Below are 24,144 nucleotides of genomic sequence, written 5' to 3' on the forward strand. Positions count from 1 at the left end.
CTTACTAACCTGTGGAAAGGCTGTCATCAAAATCAGGGAACACCTTTTTTCTAGGTTTGAGGCTTGTGACTACGTTTACATGGACATCAGTAATCTAATGATTTGCCTGATTTTGATCTGAATAAGACAGTAATATGAATAAAGTGTTAACATGAGTTGCTTTTTAAATGATCCTTTCATGATCTAATTTTATATGTTACAGCACATAATATTATTAACGTCATTGTGTCACAACGCTTTCCACGTTTTCTCAGTTTAATGTAATTTCGGTTTCATTTTAAATTTTCCGACTTTAACTGCAGTCAGCAGGTTCACTTTCGTTCTGGAACATTTCGTTCATACCCCCGTGACAAACTGAGGTATTTGATGCAATCATTAAGGAAGAGTGTTGTTTTAATGGAATTGATACTGAACAACAAAAGGAAAGAAAAAACTTCTGCATGTTGTGATGCGGGATTCTGTGATCCTTTAAGGTCATCAAATATCACTGGTGGACTACATGGTAGACTCTTAATCCTAGTATTGTCTTAATCATACTAAAATCGGATTATTGGTGTTCATGTAAACATACTCAGTGATGTGTTTCAGTATGTTTGCGTGTTTCCTCCTTACGTGCAACTTTTGTAAAGCATCTGCCTCACGTTTAGATCTCTCAGTTTAAGTAAATTTGATGAGCACAATCATGCGTGTTATTAAGGGAGTCCCTCACTGGGTGTGCTGTACTGCAAGCTTTGCCTTCTATATTTAATCAACAAGAACAAACGGCTAACATCACAGACAGTGTCCGAATCTCTCAAAGAATTAAGATGATGTGACACAACAGGTACTTATGTGTGCTTTGGTGCACTTCTTGATGTTTCTTACACCCTTGTCGCAGTACCAGTGGCACTGAAATTCATATGCTGATTCGGTCTGATGCATACCGGGTACATTGGTTCCCGACCCTAGTGTTAAGGTTGCTTTTCTGACTATGTGGTTGCAATATCTATATATTTGTTTTCATTGTAATCAAATTTTCCATTATTTATCCTGTCATCACCAAAGTTAAACATTTTTAAACAAGTTAAACAATGTCAAATTTGTGTAGGTTTTGGCTGATCTGTCCCTTTAAGCATTGATTGTTTTGATTTCTTGTGAGCGATGGTGAACAGGAGCTGTTTTTCAGGACACCTGCAGACCAGAGCAAAGCCGTCTCCACTTTAATTATCTCTCCCTACTGCCTTTCCATATTCATTATGCTCTATTCCACCGAGACACACACTCACTTTCAGGAACACACGCACACACAGGAAACAAACGCACACACATAAGCAAGAGGAAACTATGAAACTGATGTAAGCAGGCAAAAAACACTTTTTCTATTCACTTCTCTCCTCCTTTTGTTTTCCTGTCCGCTTCTTTGGCAGCAGAGTCATATTGCAGTGGGGTTCAAAACCCAAATAAGATTAGCTCTGGCTGAAGTGATGTCACCACTTTGACCTTTCCGACTGTCTACCGTTCCCAACAGGCCACCGACGGAATAATGAGACTTCGTTACCACAGCAGCTTAATAGGTGCCAGTTGTAGAAACCGAATGAGCCAATCAGGACAAACCAATACTAAGTACCTTCTTTAGCTGGCCTGAAAAATATCCACTTTAGCCAGCGAACATTCCTGACACGTCAAGCTGTTAATGCCCCAAAAGTGCAAATGGGTGTTAGGCTATTACGAAACTGGCCTTTAACAAAAGAAGAAAAAAAAGTACTTCATATCAATACAATGGATAAATGATAAGGAGCCGCTGAATGAGGCCGAGCATTCTGATTGGCAGTAAAGCACGTTTCTGAAGAAGACTGGGTTGTTCAAACGGCCAATTAGCAGCTGATTCTGATGAATTCATTAGCATGTTCTCAGGTAATTAGAGGAAGCGGCTGAGTGAATACTAAATATTCAACAGGAGAACAGACACAGTGCCACACACAGCTCGCCGTGTTCCTCTGTAGACTCTCATTAGCATAAACACACACACACACACACTCGCAAGCGCCCATCTGCACTACTGAGAGACTGTTTCATACATAGATATAAAAATTCACACCTCTAAAATAGCCTTTCCATTACAGGGAGAAACTAAGAGATAGGTAAACAGAAAAGTCTCCTATTAACATGCATGACATATTCGCAGACAGAAATACATTCCTCTTTGACGAATAAAAGACCTCATCATTCAGTCTGATGAATGCAGATTTACTTTATTTTCTTACGTATATACACATGACCAATATATACATATGACCAAAAGTGTAAAATCTCACTTATCTGTAAGTTTCATGAGCGAGAGCAATGGAAATTTTTCAAAAATGAACAACTTTCAACAATTTCATATGTAACAAGTTGTTATGTTGAAACAAAGTTAAACCTTAGCACAGCCAAAAAAAAAAAAAAAAAAACCCACATTAATAGATTAAAGAGCCCCTATTATTTTTTTTTTTTTTGAAAACGACTTTCCATGCAGTGTGTAATAGCTCTAAGTGAATGAAAACATCCAGCTGAGGTTTAAATCTAAAAGTGCACCTTGTTTAAAACTATTGATTCTTTAGCAAAATATTTGACTCAAACTCGAAAAAACGAATCAAGTAGGGTTCGGATCTTTTGTTCGAATCAACGTCTACACGATACAACACCAAATATGTACGCCCTCTCTATTTTGACGCCCTAGACGGCTGATTGGGTCGCCTCTATGGACGCTCCGGCCCTGGCTGCGGGGAATAAAGGGTTAAAATAAATTTTCATAACAATACCACAATATAACCAAACTAGTGCCGTGTTTGTTCCTGTCATTTTTCTGATGATTGATGAAATAACCTTGGCTGCAACGCAGGATTTGTCGGCCGGTTGCTATTTAAGGAGCAGCAGGGACTTTGTCAGTAACTTTTACAGTTCAAATGAACCAGTTTCTTCTTCCTCCGGATCATTATTTGAGTGTGATTAAAATTGTTGCCTCGTTTTGTGTAGTTTGCAAAATATGTGCTTAATTGTGTGTTGTAACTTGTAATGGCTCAGCGTGGCTTGTAATCACGTATCTGTTATAGATCAGTGCTTGAACTGTATCTCTAAGATTAAATCTGTATGAGACGTGTAAAATGAAAATGTCTGAAAATGTGACGTGTGCTTCTTATCGATTTAAATGCATTTCTGAAGTTGCGATCCTCTGCGGTTTGCCATTGCTATGGCCACCATCGGCCATTCCTACACATCATTGGACCAATCAGCGCAGAATAGCTTTGAGCTAAGGAGTAGTTTGGGAACAAATAAATCGCTGAACGATTCATATGTGAGTCATTGGGATAATTAGGCAAAAATAAATGCATATTACAAGACAATAAAAATATTTTTTGACCTTGCACACATATCAGCCTGTTGTTGGAGAGCCCCAAAAACAAAATATTACCTTTTTCAATGCAAAATAGGTGCTCTTTAAATGAGTTTATACTGGATATTATTGGCGCTTACTTCTGGCAACTGAATAAAAAAAAGTGATAGTTGTGTTCAAAATTCTGACATTTCATTCCATTGTGAGACTAATATTCACAATTCTCACTTTTTCTTCTCTAACTTTTAATTTTGTATTTTGCAGTTTCATTGTATAAACAGAGTAGAGAATTGTTAAATTGAAACACCAAATTAGGGGAAATAAAGTCAGAAATGTGGAAAAGCTTATTAACTCAAAATGTTGAGAAATAAAGTCAGAATTCAGAGAAAAACAGAAGAATCACATGATGTAAATTCAGAATTGTAAACTTATATTTTGGCAGTCAGGACTGCCAATTTATAACTTATAATTACGATTTTTTTTCTCAGAATATGTAATTTTTTGTTTATTGTATTACTGTTTTTTATTTTAATTGTTTTAATTTATTTTAATTTAATTGTTGTGCATCTTAAAATTCTTATCTTATAATCATATACATTTAAATTATTCATTTGTTTTCTTTTCGGCTTGGTATCTTTATTAATCTGGGGTCGCCACAGCGCAATGAAATGCCAACTTATCCGGCATATGTTTTACGTAGTGGATGCCCTTCCAGCTGCAACCCATCACTGGGAAACATCCATACACTATGGAAAATTTAGCTTACCCAATTTACCTGTACCATATGTCTTTGGTCTTGTGGAGGAAACCAGAGCACCCGGGAGAAACCCACACGAACACAGGGAGAACATGCAAACTCCACGCAGAAATGCCAACTGACCCAGCTAAGGCTTGAACCAGCGACCTTCTTGCTGTTAGGCGATTGGATTTTAGTAACAACCAAAGAAATCCATAAATGCAAAGAAAACAAATCTAATTCAATTACAAATTAAGCTATGCGTAATGAAATGAAACGACGCAGCAAAAAGTATTGAACACATGAAGAAAGAGAGGTGCAGAAAGGCAGTGAATGCCCAGACAGCAGCTGAAATCTCTCAGGAGTTTTTCAGCAACCCTCTGCCACTCCTTATTGTATATTAATATTAGCTGCTTCAGTCCAACATTTACATTACCAGGATGATGAAGATTAAACCAGAGTGGACATTTCAGCAAGACAATAAGCCAAAACACAACCAAGGATACTCTCAAATGCTTTCAGAGAAAGAAAATCAAGCTGTAGAATGGCCCAGAAAATCACCTGTCTTGAGTCCAATATAAAATACAAAATAAAGATCAGATTTGATAGCTGAGATCCACAGAACCCTCAAGATTTTACCACACTGTTGAAGTCTGTGAAAAAAAAAAATCCCACCTGAGCAATGCATGTGGCTTTATTTTCTATTTAAGTGGCATATTTATGCAGCCATCACCTAAATCATTGTATTATTTCATTGTCATTACACACATTTTTTTTCAGATTTTTTTGTTTGTTTTATCTTTATGTTTGTTTCATTTTGGTTTTTACCTAAATCTGTTTCAAAGTCATGCATGTCAACAGCTTCTTTAGAAATATTATTCACAGGAAAATCTTGACAAGTTCAATACTTATTTTACCCTATTAATACTTAATTTTGCTAAATAGTTTATATTATTAATAAAATAATACTCTTCTTTTATTAATGATGTCAGTTCCATCACATCAAATAATGATAAATACACTCCTTTAATACTTAGTACAATTGAGTAGACAATAGTGAATTATGTTTAACAAGATTAAAGATTTTTGTGTAACAAATGTTTTTTTTTTCTTTTATATAAATTAGAAACTACATGAATCAATGAGATATAAAAAAAAGGTGTACATTCATAAGTGTATGTCACTTTGGATAAAAGCACCCCCTAAATGGCTAAATATAAATGTAGACATGTCTAGTAAGATCCATAATGTTCAATAAAAATATCAACAGTATTTCAAGAACAAGAGATTTTAGAAGAAGCCAAGTCTGTTCAACAGTCAATGTAGGAGAGAATATATAAAGATCTCAGAAACATATCTCTTACAGTATCCAACATAAAAAAGCCAGAACAAGTCGCCTGGTGTCCATGCTCTCCTGGCCAACATGATAACAGTGTTTAAAATAAGGGGAGCAGGGCAGGTTGTGGGTTAATGGCACCCCTGCTAAAGGGTACAAGTGTGCGGATGGTGGGGGTTGAAAGGGCAGAGGGAAGAGAGGTGAGATTCAAGACTGCCAGCCCATCTGTTCAGCTAACACACGGGCAAAGAAGCAGAGGGAACAGCGTGAAATTTCTGCTGTCACTCCTGCCACCAAGCCAGGATCTTCATCAAAGAGCAGAGACACTCTGAGACAAGAGAAGACACAGAGTGATGGGGAAACAAATGCGGCATGAAGGGATGAAGAAAGTGGATGAATAGAGAATGGTCAGCAAGAATGAGAAAAAAAGATTGTGGAGCAGTCATAAGCTTTATTTTACCCCTATTGAAGCTAAATTTGGATGTCCAACTCATTTGAATCAACTCAGCTTTGGTCCACAAACACAAACAATGAAAGGACAAAAATTCTGTTGTAACCACCGGTCCTACTGCACCCAACCCGGTCTAAGCTGGGATCGAACCAGCGATTCATTGTATGTTAGTCAGTTGCTCTAACAAGAATGCTAAAGATCATGGCCTCTAGCATATGTCACTGGAGCAACTTTTAAGGGTTAGAGAAGTGAAATTTACCTATAAAGCACTTCGTTAGCTGGCCTCTGTTACACTCAACTGCTAAACCTCACGCCCATCCGGAACGAGACCCCACGTGTAAAGGCTGATTTATACTTCTGCGTCAAACACCGGCGTATGCTACGGCACTGACGCATAGCCCTTCGATGTGGCCGTCGGCGTCGCTAACGTGCACCTCTCAAAAATTGTAACTACACGTCGCAACGACGCGTAGTGCAAGCTCTGTGATTGGTCGGCTTAAGCCTGATTTATACTTCTGCGTAAAGTGACCAGCGTAACCCACGGCGCATGCAACGCGCGTGGCTGTGCATTTATACTTCTGCGCGCTGTCTCTGTCGGTCTGCATTAACACTTCCGAAACGCTAGTTGGCAGTGAGGTGTAAATGTTCCTCTGTGTCAAGTTTCTTTGCTGCTTTTTTGCTTTTCCTGAACACTTCCTGGTTGTACAAGTGACTCAAACTCGCTCGTTTTGAGGCAGGAAATGGCGGACGTGCAACAACTTTTAACTATGAGGTAAACACAAAACAAAACTTTCCATCCAGAGCTCTTTCACGGGACTCCACACTTGTAAACAATCGCTCGCGCCATTCATGCGGCTCTCGGTCCCGCCCAGACTCGTCAGCGCTACCAAGCCGACCAATCACAGAGCTTACGCTACGCGTTGTTGCGACGTGTAGTTACATCTTTTGAGAGGTGCAGGTCAGTGACGGCGACGGCCACGGCGAAGGGCTATGCGTCAGCGCCGTAGCATACGCCGGCGTTTGACGCAGAAGTATAAATCAGCCTTTAGTAGCACTGACGAGTCTGGGCGGGACCGAGAGCCGCGTGAATGGCACGAGCCCAATGGAGCAATTGTTTACATGTGTGGAGTCCCGTGAAGGAGCTCCTGATGGAAAGTTTTGTTTTGTGTTTACCTCATAGTTAAAGTTGTTGCACGTCCGCCGGTTCCTGCCTCAAAATGAGCGAGTTTGAGCCACTTGTACATCCAGGAAGTGTTCAGGAAAAGCAAAAAAAGCAGAGAAGAAACTCGACACAGAGGAACATTTACACCTCACTGCCCACTAGCGTTTTAAAAGTGTTAATGCAGACCAACAGAGACAGGAAGTATAAATGCAATAAGAAGTATAAATGCACAGCTACGTGCGTTGCATGCACCGTGGGTCACGCCGGTCACTTGACGCAGAAGTATAAACCAGGCTTGACCCTCCAGTCCTACTGCACCCAACCCTGTCTGAGTTGGGATTGAACCGGTGATTCTTTGCATGGGAGTCAGTTGCTCTAACAAATAGACTAAAGACCATGGCCTGTCGTCTGTCGCTAGAGCACCTTTTTAGGTCAGAGGAGTGAGGTTTACCTGGTTATCGCTTCGCTAGCTGGCCTCCGTTACACTGTAATTTATGGCCAATAAAACAACTTTTTTGAAGATTGTTGATAGATGAATAGTAGTGATTTTTATTGGCTTCCTCTGTTTTTATGAAAAAAAAAGAAATATCAATGGGAACTGAAAGTATCTGTTTAGGAGAAAATGTCAAACAAATTTGTGACAATTTGAAACAACACAAGAAAAAAGCCATGGATAACAGACTTTTCTCTTTTGGATGAAGTAACATTTTAACCATTAAATCAATGAAGAATTGCAAAGTTTTTTGCACTATAAGGAACGTTTTTACAGTTTATAGAGCTACTGGCACAAGCACCACTGCAACCATGAATAATTTTAGTTCTAGCAATGTCACTTAAGGAAACTAATGCCCAATCCCACTTCTATTTTTGTACCCCTACCCCTTCCCCTTGGCCCTTACAACCGAGGGTTAAGGGGAAAGGCATCAAAATTTACCCCTAGGAATTGGGACAGCACTACAGCACCTGCACACGTCATCGCCTTAACATTGCTTAATATAAAATCAGACGATAGCAACTGCTGTAGTGATTTCAGTAGTATTAATTTTTGGTATTTATCTTCAGGAGATCACTGAAGGCATATATAATGTTATCATAATGAGCTAATGTGGCAATAAGATCATAAAACTGTGCATTTAACACAGTGGCCAAATTCATCAATGTAAACACACCAAAAACAACATTAACATTATAGACACTGTAACCAGCCCATTGACAGCCACTAAACTTTCTGACAGGGTATTCCAGTGTCATTGAGTGTCAGAATGTTGTGGGACTGCTGTACTGAAGTTATTATTAAGAATAAAAGATTGCAAAATTTAGCCGTATTTATTTTAGCGTTTTTTTTTTTAGCATGACGGTAAAACACAAACATGGTTATAAATATGTCAAAACATGTGTTTGTTTGTTGTAAAAATTTGTAATAATGATAAAAAATACTAATTTGTGAATCTCCTTACTTCCTGGTGCAGCTGTGGCTGGCGAATTATGGGATTTTTTTTTAACCCTTGGTTTTGAGTGTCGTCCTGCAAATCTTCGTTTGAAGGGGTGTATACCTCTTGCCCTTAGCCCTACACCTTCAAGCTAAAGAGAATTGGGACACCACTACCCCTTCACGGGCACGTAAAACGAGGGGTAGGGGTAAGGGGAAGGGCTAAGGGGTAGAATTAGGATTGGGCCTAAATTATCTCTTACTTCAGAGCATGGAGTAATCCTTCAGAACAGGAACTACAATGTCAAAAGTATATAAAACAAGGAGTGGCCTGGGTTGAATTAGTTCTCATAGAACCAGACTTGGTGGCTAGTTCCTATTTCTAATGCATAAACTATGTTTTCTTAAATTCAAATGTAGATGTCGCTCAATACATGTATAAACAGGGTTGTAAATAATACATACTTTCTTTTTTTCAATTTTTTTAAGTATTGATGAATGTTCTAATTATATTGTGAAATATCTAATACTCAGATCAAAGATGTGTAAAAAAGCTTAATATTGACCATATTATTTGACAATTGGTGTCACCATGTTGTTCTGCACTTCACTGGACAAATTGGAGTTGCTGGATTAAGAAAATGTTAACTAATCAACTTCCACTGAAATAGATGAAATTAAGTGGAGGGGATGTTTAAGTCAGAGAAGAACTGAGTAAACATTCTAGTAACCTAAACTGTGTATATTTGATGTGAATAAAGCAAATAGTCTTTATAGGTTAAAAATATCTTTATATACATCACCATGTATTACTAACCATAAACATATGCTTTGCTAGAGCAGTGCTCAGCATATATGAGTACACACCTCACAAATACAGTATTTCATTTAAATTCATATTTTATAGGATGCTTTACAATATGCATTAGCTTAGTCATGAGTATATATATATATATATATATATATATATATATATATATATATATATATATATATATATATATATATATATATGGTGCATTTGAACAAATACATGATAAATTTATTAAAATAATATTTTAGTCACAGAACATCTTTAGAAATTGAAAGATAATACAATCAAATTCATGCAAAATACTGCAAGAAAAATAGCAAACTACAACATTTCAACAAATTTGGATATTTTCGTTTTCTCTTGATTTTTGCCGGTTTTTTTTTCTTTTTTTTTCTCTATCATATAAATTGGGGTTAACCATTTTTGAACCATTATTGTAAGTTATTTTGTTAGATTACCTCCAGATTTGGCTTCACTACTTTGCTGAGCACTGTACTTATGTATGTTTAAATGTATGAAATCTAAAATAAACACTCATTAACTGTGATTTATGACAAGAGCATTGTGCATCTTTCTCTGTGTCATTGGCAACCATTGCAGGAAAGCAGAATTGAATTTAGCAGCTGATCAAAACACACTAAACAGAACTAACTAAACTCTGAAAACTTGACTGACAGTTTCAATTGACTAGAACTTCTATGTTAAGCTGATTTGACGCAATCTACTGTACATTGTAAAAGCGCTATAGAAATAAAGATGAATCATCAGTGTGATTGTATGGTCCGTTTGTCCAGTGTGATGTGTACGGTTTTATTGTACACATTAAAGGGTTAACCATTTCTTCTCATTTTTAGAAGTAGTCAAAAACATGCTGTAAAATGCTCATGCAGCTGAATGCTTTCAATTAACACCAAATTTCTGCATATTTGCCTACTCAACACAAAATTGTTTCAGGACGTGTTGTGAGAAATATATTCAGTCAAGCCAAAAATTAACCATAGCCCTGGCAAACTCTGACTTAAATGGGTGGTCCACTACGATATCGTATTTTAAACTTTAGTTCATGTGTACTGCTGATGTGTGAACATAAACATCTCTGAATGTAATATGTTAAAAGTACAATGCAATAGGAAACATTGCCTTTTACAGAGTTAGCTTAGCAAAGCATAGAGCGAATGAAGTTTGGAATCTACAAAAAATAAAAAATAAAAATAAATAAAAATCTTGGTTAGTGGGTTATAGCAGAAAAAGCTAAAATGGCATCCAAACACTGCTATTTCCATAGAGCTTCTTCTGTTTCTGTATTTGGGCTTTCAAAGAACATGACACAAAGAGAGAAATGCAGTTTAATTTTAATTACGTTACAGATAATTATAAAAAAATAAAAAAGATATAGCTTGAAAAAGGACAGCTTCCAGAATCTCTCTCAGTTTCGTGCTGGATTTAGCTAAAAACTCCTGAAAAGAGGAGCAGCTCCAACTATAAAAGACAAAGCTGTGGATTGTGAGCCACAACCTGTAAGTATTTTTCTTGTTAAAATTGATCTGTTACATGCACAGTTTCTAGCTTCAACGGAATGTTGTAGCAAGGACGTAAATAGTGATGTAAACAATAGGAAATGCTGTTTGGCACCGTTAACAATTTAGCTACAAATTCATATTTATCGCCAAACCCCAGTAAACACCCACAATCTTCATCCACAATCTGTTTTACATCTCAAATTATTAACTCGCAAAAGATATGAGAACGTTTCATATTACTTACATATGCTCATAACCCGAATATATATGAACGATACTTGTCAGGTTTCATTTTAGAGAGCAGGCGTGAGGTTCAGCTGTGTCCTCTGTGCCATTTTCTGTCAGACTTAAACTGATTTAGCTAACAGCTACTCTGGCTGACAGTATTTACACAGCAGAGACAAAATGCCTGCTTGTAGGGGTGTGATGCTTTTCTTGCATCCACGAATCACAGCACATTATGTTAGCTGACTAATCAGAACCTCTTGAGGGCGTAACAAAAAAATTATTGTCTTTTTCATGTTAGCTGAGTAGCTGCATATAATATAAAAAAAAATAACTTGATTTTTTTACAAAGTAAGCATAAACACTTATTACTTTGCATCTCATAAACACAATCAAGCCTTAAAAATACACTCTGGACCACCCCTTAAAAGATACTTTTATTCAAGTTTAATTTTAGTAAGTTTAGTTTAGTTTTATATATTTATTTTTTTGGACCAAAAAGGACATATGCTGCTCCCATATAGACTAGTAGATGTCTGGAAAAAAAATACCAGCTTTTATTTACATTTGAACAAAAAGTTGTGACTGTATATATAATTTTCATTTAGTGACTTTTGCATTTGAAATCAAGGCTATTTGTTTTTAAATGTTGCTGCCAATCAAAAATTGTGATTTCTACAGGGCGTCTGAGCCATAGTGTATAAGGGTGCAGTAATACAGGTTCAAATCAGAACTGCAATGTGCCCTTTTTTCCTCCCACAATGGTTTCCAGTGTATTAGTGAGGCCAAAATCTAAAACAAAAAGCTAAAAACATAAAAAAAAGCCCAAAGAACAAAACAAAAAATGAAAGAGCAGAGAATAAAAGAGATCAGATAATGAGTAGATGAAAGAGAAAGACAGAATGAGGATTATATGGGGGACAGGTGGACACCACTCACTCTACAGGAAGTTCCACACATGTGCTCGTCAATAGAAAAGAAAAAGAGTGTGCGCAAGAAAAAGAGAGAAAATCTGTTGTCTTCGCAAACATAGCCGTGGGGTGTCTATGTGGCAGTAGGGCCCCAGAAGGGAGGTTACAGATGCCAGGGGCCACTTCTGACTGATGTGGATGCGTTAGTGAGAACACAAAAGACCTTATTCTGCTCTCTTCATACTTCTCCAATCATCTCCATCAATGGCTCTATAATTAAATCACAATCAATTACTCCTTATGAGAGGCCTTCATTAAAGCTAGTGCTCTAACAAAGCTGTAACAATCGACATCACAGAATAACCACACAATAAACCTGGGGGGAAAAAGTATGAATTAGGATGTCTCTTAAGGTTTTATTATGCTTTTGAAATGTCCGTGGTGAAGGCAGGATGGCAGATTGTGTAATTTCCAGTAATTTTACACTTCAATAGCAGATTCCATGCCTGTTTTTGACAGTGAACACAATAATGTGGGCCACTTGTGTTCACACAGCCAGAAAGACCCTCAGGGCACTGAGCATGGAGGAAAAGAAAGAAAAACACACACACACACACACACACACACACACACACACACACAACAACAACAACAAAGAGACTGGAGAGTCTGGGACTTGACCTGGATTACGCACACTCACACACAGCGTGCCACCATTCATTAATTCCTGTAGTTTTTTTGATTGTTAGTACAGCATGGTGTCTTAATCAGTCACCATTCCAGTCATCTGAATATTAACACGCCAATCAGACCAAGGGGCTTTTGGCAGCGACAATACACAAACCACATGCCGCTTATTCAAAGTGCGTATCTGTGATGTACGTCCACGAAACAACACTTGTTTGCTTTTCAAAGTCAGCATGGAACGGAAATCCATCCGATCTACTTTTAAAAAGCATTTTATCAATCATATGACAATTATTTTTAATGATCTTGTTTATAGATTACGACATTGTGATTTGTAATCCTGTACTATCATTTATTTATGTAACGGGTGGTGCACACTGTGGTCATAAAGGGATTGTGATTTGTAATCCTGTACTATCATTTATTTATTTTTGATGAGATTTATACATCACCTTCAAAGTATATGATTTGTTGGGATAGTACAATATAAAGAAATATTTAAAAATCTAAGGTTTCAAAAAAATCTAAATATTGAGAAAATTACCTTTAAAGTCTATATGAACTGCTAAAAATGCACATTATCATAAATATTGTGTTTATGGACTTTATTGTAGGGAAATTACAAAATATTTACATGGAGCATGATCTTTATTTTAAATTCTAATGCTTTTCGTCATAAAAGAAAAAATCAATCATTTCAATCCATGCAATATACACTCACCGGCCACTCTAGTAGGCACATCATACCAGTACCGGGTTGGACCCCCCTTTTGCCTTCCGAACTGCCTTAATCCTTCGTGGCATAGATTCAACAAGGCACTGGAAACATTCTTCAGAGATTTCTGTCTATATTGACATACTAGCATCACACAGTTGCTGCAGATTTGTCAGCTGCACATCCATGATGTGATGATCTGATGTCCCGTTCCATCACATCCCAAAATTGCTCTATTGGATTCAGTTCTAGTGACTGTGTAGGCCACTTGAGTACAGTGAACTCATTGTCTTGTTCAAGAAACCAGTCTAAGATGATTCGAGCTTTATGACATGGCGTGTTATCCTGCTGGAAGTAGCCATCAGAAGATGTGTACACTGTGGTCATAAAGGGATGGACAAGGTCAGCAACAATACTCTGGTAGTCTGTGGCTTTGACACAATGCTCAATTGGTACTAATGGGCCCAAAGAGTGCCAAGAAAATATCGCCCACACCATTACACCACCACCACCAGCCTGAACCTTTGAAACAAGGCAGGATGGATCCATGCTTTTATGTTGCTGACGCCAAATTCTGACACTACCAACCGAATTTCACAGCAGATATCGAGACTCATCAAACCAGGTTGCGTTTTTCTAATCTTCTATTGTCCAATTTTGGTGAGCCTGTGCAAAGTAGCATCAGTTTCCTGTTCTTAGATGATAGGAGTGTCACCCTGTGTGGTCTTCTGCTTCTTTAGATCATTTGCCTCAAGCTTTGACGTGTTGTATGTTCAAAGATGCTCTTCTACATACTTTGGTTGTAACGGGTGGGTATTTAAGCTACTGTTGCCTTTCTTTTAGCTCAAACCAGTCTGGCCGCTCTCCTTTGACATCAACAAGGCATTTGCACCCACAGAACTGCAGTTCACTGGATATATTCTCTTGTTAATGAGCAGTTTGACTGGTGTACCTAATAAAGTGGCCGGTGAGTGTATATTTTTTGGGCATTGCCAAAAATATACCTGTATAACATAAGAAGTGGTTTTGTGGTCTTGAGTCACATATTTTAAATCTGAATAGCATTCTATGAGATTCAATTTTTGAGTTGCAATGTGGGATTCAGATCTGTCTCCATCCAATCAAGTCCACATTTTCCTCAGATGTACTTTCTCAATATGGATGTTTAAATCTGTTTACTACTTCTGACACATGACACTATGGGATATGTTTGCAGCAAAAAGACTACAGGATTACAGGAAATGTATGTTACAAATAAACTGTGGTGCTCAAATTGGAAATGAAGGTTTGAATGTGTGTAATGTGTAAGTTGAGATGTACTTAGTTTCTTATAGTCAGTTAATGTCTGTTAAAAGAGCAGTATCAACAGATATTAAGCAGACAGTCTACTAATACTCAGATGGACCATCAGAGTAAATTGTTATACATATTTCCCATTGAGAACCAAAGTTAAATAAAGCGTTAAATGTCACCCAATTTTAAATGTCCTTGTTGTTGTTTTTTTATCATATTTAGTCGACCGTATCCAATTTGTCTTTACTCAAGTTTTATTCGACTGAAGGTCTCAGTATTTAAGTCTAGATTTAGCAAAAGAAAAACTTGTTGTATTCTATTTTTAGTCAATTAAATCTTGTCATATTAGCAGTTACATTATTAAGATTTAACTTTGCAGGGTCCAAAACACGATTATTTCCCCCCCACACTATAAATTCACCTTTTTAATACCATTTATCAGTACATTGATGTGTTTGACAGCAGTGATGGTCAGATTATGTTCGACAATTCAGATTAATGATCGACAAAACACTGTTTAACTCTGCATGAGACACCTAAGTACATCATAACATTCTTATGTTGTATTCTGAAACTGCAAAGATTTTTGGTGTTGTATTTGAGTTTTGTCAACAGTTTCTCATGATGATGTAGTCACTAATATCCATGTCATCTCATCTTCATCTCAATCTTAGTCTTTCATCATCATATTCATTGACGAAATTAGCACCAGTTCAGGATTTGTGTTTTTTTTTTTTTTTTTAGATTTGTTTGTTTTTTCAACATTTCCCAGTGCTGGGTTGTGGCTGGAACAGCATACGCTGTGTAAAACATGCTGGATAAGTTGGCAGTTAATTTCGCTGTGGCAACCCCTGATAAATAAAGGGACCACACAGAAAAGAAAATGAATTAATCTTTCGTCAACTATGTCCACTGTGCCTGAACCCACAACTCTGATATCTACAGTAGGTCTATTTTTAAATGCATTCTTCCACTCAGCGTTCTTTCCGTAAGTCAGGCACGAAGGTATGGGCCTGCTTTATTGTCCCGTATCCTTCCAGAGGATGAAACAGAATTATTGATGTTAATTTCCTGTGTTGATCTGAGGCGGAACAAGTAAGTGCACCCTCATCTGGACAGATCAAAGGCCGGGCTTGTCAATCTCAAAGCCCACGGACATGACGCAGAGCGCCCTCAAAGCCCAATCTGACCCACAGCTCTCTAAACTCTCCACTACAACAGGAGGAAGTGTGAGAGTTCACTCTTCCCGAAGATTGATCGCTGGGGAACACCACTCTTGACGTGATTAGAAACACATGGACGGTCTAAATCCTGCCAACATTTCTCACTCTACCATTCCAATCTCCCTTTGCAAAATAACTGCTTAACCTTTTTTTTCTATTGCTAGAAAGATCTTGGGTGAGATTTGCTTTGAGCATCTGGGGGTGAGTAATGGTAGAGGAAGCCAATCAATACCTCTTTGCCTGATGATGGCCATTCAGAGTGTAATTGCGTTGGGGGCCTTTTCCTCCAATGGAACATAACTGGCCCTTTCATCTATTCACCTTTTAGTAGACTCCACCATTTTGGGCTTTGTCTAACCTCTAATGGCTCTCAGACCCGCTTTTTTTTGTCATCTGACAGGTGCTCTATAGATGACAGAGGTATTAAACTAAAGACATGCATGGGCGACCTTATAACTCCAACAAGAGTTTACAGACGAGCTGCAGTCCAACGGGTTGAATTACAGCAGTCATGGGAGTCAAGGATCGTTGGTCAAAAATCCCAAAGGCCGGTTTGTTTTCTGGAGGCGTGAACGTGGCCATGTGGCGACATCCCTGATACATCTGCACCAGCTGTCTTCACCACGACTGCCTGTCCTTTTGACGCCACACCTCCCACCGCAATAACACCAGCCATATCGCATGAATACATTATCAGCTTTCACCACGTCAACGATGCTTCATCGCACCTCGTCGACCAAGAATCCTGCTAATTATGTACAGAGACTCTATGGTGTCTCTCCTGAACGGCGGCGCATTAAAATGGATGTCAGAGGCTGGCAATGTTAGCGCACATTAACAAGGCACTGCTGTTCGGCTCTGGCCATCAGAGCACAGAGTTGGTCAGAGACAATCTGCTCATGGTATGGAAGAGAGGCAATGGGAGGACAGAAGGGAAGGGTGAAGGAAATAGTTGCCTGGGTCCGTATGGGGAACACAGGAAACAGAAGGAAGAAGGGATGGATGAACAATGGTGAACAGACTGGTGAGCAGAACGGCTCCCCCCTGCTTGGATCTCTGGCTTCTTCTCTTGGTCACCACAAATCCTCCGAACTTCAGAAGAACTTTGCAGTTGCCTTCGATAGAGACTGAGAACACTTTCTGTAGTGACTACTGTAGGAGCATCACTCTTTTCAACCTTTTGAAACACATATGCAACATCTTAAAGGGATTTAAAATGAAAAGAACACTGTTTACTCACCCTCAACTGTTTCTTTTATGTGTTTATTTTTTTCTGTTGAACATAAAATAAGATATTTTGAAAATAAAATGTCAGTATCAGAGAATGATTGACTTGCAAAGTAGGAAAAACAAATACTAAGGATGTCAATTGTTATCAGTTTCCAACATTTTTCAAAACATCCTATTTTATTATTATTATTATTATTATTTTTTTTTTTACAAAAAAATAAGTCAAAAAGGTTTGTGAAACGTGAAGGGTCAGTAAATGATCACTGAATTTTCAGTTTTGGGTGAACTAGCCGATTTAACTGGCCTTGAAGGCTTTTCCTAAAGACAAAAATGTCTATAAATTTTCTATGAAAATAAAATGGTCTTACATTTAAAACTAAGGCATTGCTTGAAAACTATTACAAAAAATAAATAAACAAACAAATAAATAAATAAATAAATATGTTCTAAAGACACAAAAGTCTGGAACAAGTACAAGTGTATTATTAGGGCTGAATGATTAATTAGTGCCATGTTTGTGCTGTAACCGGTTAATCTTATAAATGTTTTCATTTACCATCAGTTGATACTGCATATCTTGTGTCTGTGTATGTTGTAATTTACTCTCATTAGATTATATTAAAATATGCAACATAAAAATATATAAATATAAGAATGATGTTTGACTAAACATAAAACAGTTTAATAAGTGAAAATAGTACACTTTGGGATTTTAGTATTGGATAATGGGCTATATGCACACAGACTTAATTTTCGGCCAGGCAGCCCCAGAGCTTCCCATGAACTGTCTTTTCATTACAAAATTGTCATGATTTCTTTAAAAATCATCGATCTTCACTGCTTGATAGATATTCGATATGAAGAGGGTCTCAGATTGGACAAGAAGCACTGCATTAAATTCCATTCATCCCAGTATTTTCAATGGGATTGCTGCGCTAGCCTGTTGCTACTGATGGCGCTAGTGGTTCCAATGGTCTTTGAATGGTCTTGAACAACTAAATGAATGTTTAAGTCTATTTAACTGAATGTATTGTAATTACATTACAACATTGATGCTGTAAAAACGACCTTGTGAATTTGAAAATACTCACATTAATCTTCCAGGGCTTAGTGGCCACATACGTGCACAGCACATTTTAGCTCTTAAGTGGCTACTTAAAATACTTTGAATGTTTTATATTTTGCTACAGACATACAGTGTCATCCTGCAACTTGTTTGCAGCATACTAAATGTCCCAAACACTATTTTTATCTGTCCAAAATTGGGAAAAATGTTTTTTTTTACTCTCTGATAGTCAAAACTTGTTAAAAATTATATGTTATATATGCATTAAAAAACTGTCAGAAAAAAAGTGTTTTATGTAAATGTCCACATACATGGACGACATTTTTTTTTTCTAAAAGTACATCATATCAAATATTATGTTTGGTTCCAAAAAGCCCAAATGGCAAAGAAAAAAAAAAAAAAACATGTAAAAAATCACTTTAGGCCTTAAGAGGATAATCACATGAGCTGCGCCCAACATTGCATAATTCCATACTATATATGACGCTAAAAACAGTATGCGAGCTAAGTAGTACAGTATATCTGAATTCATAAAATTTGAAAAACAGTATGTGAGAAGTACCCGGATGACCTACTACTTCCAACGAGATTCTGAAATGAGCATCGGATGGATGCTATGATATTACATGATGCACCGTGAGAGAATTCATAAATGGGAGAAGCGATGCAACTGACACAGGTAGGTCAAGAGATCATAAAAAAATGGCTGATGTAGTATGTCCGAGTTCTATTCATCCAATTGATATTCATACTGTATAGAACATACTTTTGGTCGAGTAGTACATTTAAAATCAAATGCAGTACCTACTGAGTAGTATGCGATTTTGGACACAGCTAGTTTGTTGAACGCAAAATATAGAATCTTTTGAAGAATGTTGGCAACCTGTAACAGATAACATCCATAGTAGGAAAAAAAAAAGATAATATGGAAGTCATCAGTTATGAGACATACTTCAAAATCTCTTTTTTTATGTTCAATAGAAGGAAAAAAAAATCAGGTTTAGAACAAGAATGAGTAAATTATGACAGAATTGTAGTTTTTGAGTGAACTATCCCTTTGGTTAATCTAAGGCCGCATTTAGACTGCACTGTTCAAGTGACTCAATTCCGATTTTTTTCTCCCATGTGGCACAGATCGGATATGGCCCATGTACGTGTAAGCAGGAAAAAAATCACATGGATTCCGATTTACTCAAATCAGATTTAGGCCTTGTTCATATGTGGAAATTTATACGATATGAATGTTCTCGTGTCTGCAGTGTAAGCAGGTAGATCGGTTTTTTACCTATCATCGTAAGTCGCGTGTAATTCAAAATTATATTGAATGACGTAAACTCTAACACTTTCATTTCAGAACAGACTTCAGCAGAGTCCCAAACCTTAAATCTCATACACGAGGACTTAAACAGCTTTTATATTGTCATATAGCACAGGTATAAGCATGTTAACGAGAGCAAGAGAGCACAATGTCCGCCACTTAACCAATATAAACTAATGTAAAACTAGTGCATACATCACGCCATGGACATTACATTAAGATGCCTAAAGGTTTAAAAAAAAAGCCAATATATCAAAAGAAGATGGAAAAATGAGAACCTTTCTGTAATAAACTATAGTAAAACAGTTAGTCAAAAGCTGCGATCAGATTACATACAGATCATATAGAATAGAGAATAGAGAATAGAGAATAGAGAAAAGAGCACTCTTTAATTAGCAGCGCCCACTTTTTTTTCCTGGTCATTGCGTGTGCTGTGTAAGTGCAGACAATCACATATAAGTTACTTTTAAAATATGATGTTAGCAGGTCAGCAAAAAAATCGGATAGAATCACAAAATCGAAATTGACCATCAAGATCTGCAGGGTAAATGCAGCCTAAAAGAGGCTCAAACCTGAAAGACGCTATAGTCAGCGAAGGTGAAAAATGTTTTCGATTAGTGTTAATGCTTCATAATGTTCCAGAACTCCTGCATGGGCTCAGAATTTGAGCATATGGTAAAAGCCATAGCTCGAATCTAGACTGTAGGTGGAGGTAAAAACCCGTGAGGTCTAATCATACACGTGGTGCAACAGTAATCTGTCATGTTCATTAGCGCTTGCAGTGTACATCGTTAGTAGTATCCACAGAGCACCATAATGGCACAAATTACACCGTCATTCTCAGCTATAATCACCCCACTTTCCACAGCCATTAAACTCAGCAAAGAAAGCCTGAGAGTCCAAAGAGACTGGAAATATAGCCCAAAAAAAGCAACAATGCACACTAAAAATGGGTTTTCAACATTTGGGACTTATGAAATATCTATAGCATTTTCTGTATCATCTTAATAGTGATCTGCTTCATAAATCAGCAAAAAATGCATTAAAGAAGCACAAGAATACGAGGAGATTAAATTAAGCTAATAGATTCTAATCTTTTCACAATACTTCGCTGCTCTCAAACCTTTTTGATTTAAGGACTCAATTAGGCAGAACCATATGAGTTACCTGACCTCCAATGGTTCTTTCATTTAGTCTTTTTTGAATAGTAACTCCATCTCACAACTAAAATTGAGACAAACTAATCATCAGTGCTTGTGAAACCATTGACCCTTGCAGATGCGAAACCATCTGCGGCAATAAAGTTTCAGCCTGCCTGTCCTTTGAACATGATAAATTAGGATTTGTTTAATAAAAAGATTATATTGATTAAAAAATAAATAAATTGGTCTGCATGAAAATACGCAGGTTTTTTTTAGTGATTAACCACTTTAATAATTGAAAAAAGGAGTTTGATTTGGAGCTTGGATTCACATGCATGTTGACACGCGAGGTCATGTGGTGAATACAGTTAAATCTCTTTGTTTATACAGCAGAATAATGGAAAGACTTCAGACGTCTGCAGTGCTAGACAAAGTTTTCATTTAGTCTGACTAAAGAGGGTCAGACCGGCACCATGCAGACTCTCTGATCTAACCTCACATACTGTACTGTACTGTTCACATAACAGCAAAGGACAGGTGCTCTGCATGTTTCCGATTACATGAGCAGCATTATGGGAATATTCCAGCTCAAAGAGCTTTCAGCGCCCTGTTGAAGATGAGGAATATGATGAGCTGTTGAGATGATGGACTTCAGAGGATTTCTCACTCAGAAAGGTGCAAATTGGCCTGTGATTACAGTGAGTGGTGACATGAAAAAAATGTCAAAGAAAAAAAAAAAATAACGGGTGCACATTTTCATATAAACTTTTTTTACTTTTTACACATGACATCAAGAAATCAAAGCTAATCCCAAGTTAAACAACCAATATCACTACTTCCTGCCACAGAATACTTAACCACAGAAACACAGTAATTTAAACAATCAACAACTAAAAATTCCACAGTAAAAAAAAAAAAAAAAAAAAAAAAACTGATCAACTTCAACAATCCTTACAGTATATGGCAAATAACCAAATAGATGTTTTGTTTACTGTTATCGAAAGAGAGTCTTCACATTCTTATTAGCTTCATAACAATGTACAGTAAGTATACAAGTGCTCAGTAAAAAAAATAAATAAATAAACAAAATAAGCTGCACTATGCATAATTTTGGTTCAAATGAACAAAAACTGCTATTGAGGCCCTTATATCAGCCCTTTTGTTAAAATTAATACATTGCCCAATTTTTGTTGTTGCCATTCCATTCCAAACACTTAAAGTGGTTTAGGGACTGAAGTCAGTTTGTAACAAGTTATAAGTTATAATAAGACCAAGTTATGAAGTGTTTCAGATGCAATTTTGTCCTATTCTACCTGCAAACAAGATAGACAACAGTAAGGTGTCTACGTTGTCGCATTTTGCACTTTTTGCAGACAGGCCGGTCAAGTGCCTGTATCCTATTACATCATTATTTAACCAATTTACCTGATTGCAAGCCCTAAATGGCTCCTGCTCCAACTATTGCTTTTGGTCATGTTACAACTAATAACTACAGGCCAAGTGTGGGTACTGACGATCAGTTGTAGTTTGTTCTTACAACAGTTATAAATTATATAAACATGTAATCAAGACGTTATTGACTATAAGGGGTTGATTGTTGTCAAAAGTAAGGAACCTCTCTAAGCATGATGAACCTTCAGTGAAAAACAGAAAGAAACAGAGCTCATGCTAAAAACAAGAGTAAATATTAGCAAGGCTTTTGAAAGGTGTGGATAAATCCAAGAGCTAAAGAGATTAAATAATGAGTTTTTTTTCTTTTGCACAGGCAGCTCAATGGGTAGCTAGCAAACATTAGCGCACTTATTTCTTCGATTCAGATAGGATTTGAGTTCTACTTTTTTAAAGTAAATTGCACTTATATATGAAAAAAGGGATACACATCCTCCCTAAACTCCCTGTTGAGTCAATAGCCCTACTCTGTCCACTGAGCTGTGCTTGTGACAAGTCTGCACAAGCTTTTTTGACACCCGTCTGTTTCAACCCACATTTGGTGTGCTTTGGTTCCCATAGTAACCAGTGTTTTGGACTGGTTCCTCACAGAACCCCTCTTCAAGACAAATCCCAATTATGACACATTTTTAATCTAAAATACTGAATTGTGCCGAAAGTTGACACATCTGTATCAATTGGAAAAAAATTACTAACTTATTAATAATGTGTAATACTGTATGTGTACATAAACAGCACATCAAACTCTAAAGCTTGGCTTACACTAAATCCAAAGCAAAGCACACAGTAATTCACTCTAGTTTACTTGCAGAATGTTTTAATGCTCAAGTTGAATTTTATTCACCTGTGCGGACGACGTGATTAAAATGAACCAAGTGTGTTAACATTGACTTTGTTATTTATTTACTTAACACTTATTTCTTAGGCTGCATCCGAAATTGCATATTTCTATAATATACAGTATGCTAAAAACAGCATGCGAGCCGAGTAGTATGTCCAAATTCATAGAAATGGAAAAACAGTTTGTGCGAAGTACCCGGATGATGTACTACTTCCGGCGAGTTTCTGAAGTGCGAATTCGATGGACGCTATAACCTACACTGCAAAAAAAGCTTTTCTTACTGAGATTGTTTGTCTTGTTTCTAGTTTGAATACCTAAATACTCATAAATCAAGAAGCATTTTATAGACAATCAAAATTTATTGTTTTGAATAAAGAAACAATATGCTATAAATTAAGTATTTTTTTTTTCATAAAACAAGCAAAATAAGCAGCCAATAGGGTGAGCAAACTAATTTAAAAATAATATTTTAAATTGAAAAAATAAATTATTTATCTTACCCCATTGGATTATTTTGCTTGTTTTAAGAAAAACAAGACAATATATTTTATTTGTTTACAAAATGCTTTTGGATTTGAGAATTTGTAGGTATTTGGACTAGTAACAAGACAAAACCTCTAAGTAAGAAAAGCATTATTTGCAGTTTATCCCATGATGCACCACAAGAGAATTCATGAATGGGAGTAAAGTGATGCAACTGACATGTATAGGTCACGTGATGTTGACAAAATGGTATGTAGTATGTCTAAATTCCATTCACACTACTGACACTCAGGATCCCTAGGTCTAAAGTACCACCTTTACACTGATAACATTCATATATACATTCACTCCAAACCTGGTGATCTTTTAGCTGTTACAAACTTGGAACTCTGTATTTTGGAGATGAAAAAAATGGATGTTCTAAAATTTACACTAACAAAAAAAAAAAAACACTAACAAGATAGAGGTTATGGTTATTGGTTCTTCCAAACAACTACGTGAAACTAAACCTCTTAAAGTAAACCAAGATGGCTCTGTTGTGGAGGTTTGGGCCAATCTAAAGAACATGGGGGTTATATTTGGCAAAAATCGAATCCACGTGCTGACCACTGTAAAGACTTCTTTTTTTATCTCAAAAACATTTCAAGAATCTGCCCCATGCTCTCTAAACTTTTTTATTATCTGTATTATTTTTGTGTTAAACACAATGAGAATTAAGTTTTAAAGGTGCTATATAGAAATAAATTATTATTATTAATATT

The 24,144-nt window shown here is 36.8% G+C and overlaps 1 protein-coding gene across 4 annotated transcripts in view; it reads right to left on the reverse strand.

Annotated features, from left to right (window-relative positions):
• Window positions 1-24,144, reverse strand: part of pard3bb (par-3 family cell polarity regulator beta b) — a 702,275-nt gene that overhangs the window by 191,953 nt on the left and 486,178 nt on the right. The window lies entirely within an intron of this gene.

The sequence above is a fragment of the Danio rerio genome, chromosome 9 (genome assembly GCF_052040795.2).
Source record: "Danio rerio strain M-AB ecotype USA chromosome 9, GRCz13ab, whole genome shotgun sequence".
In the NCBI taxonomy this organism is placed as follows: domain Eukaryota; kingdom Metazoa; phylum Chordata; class Actinopteri; order Cypriniformes; family Danionidae; genus Danio; species Danio rerio.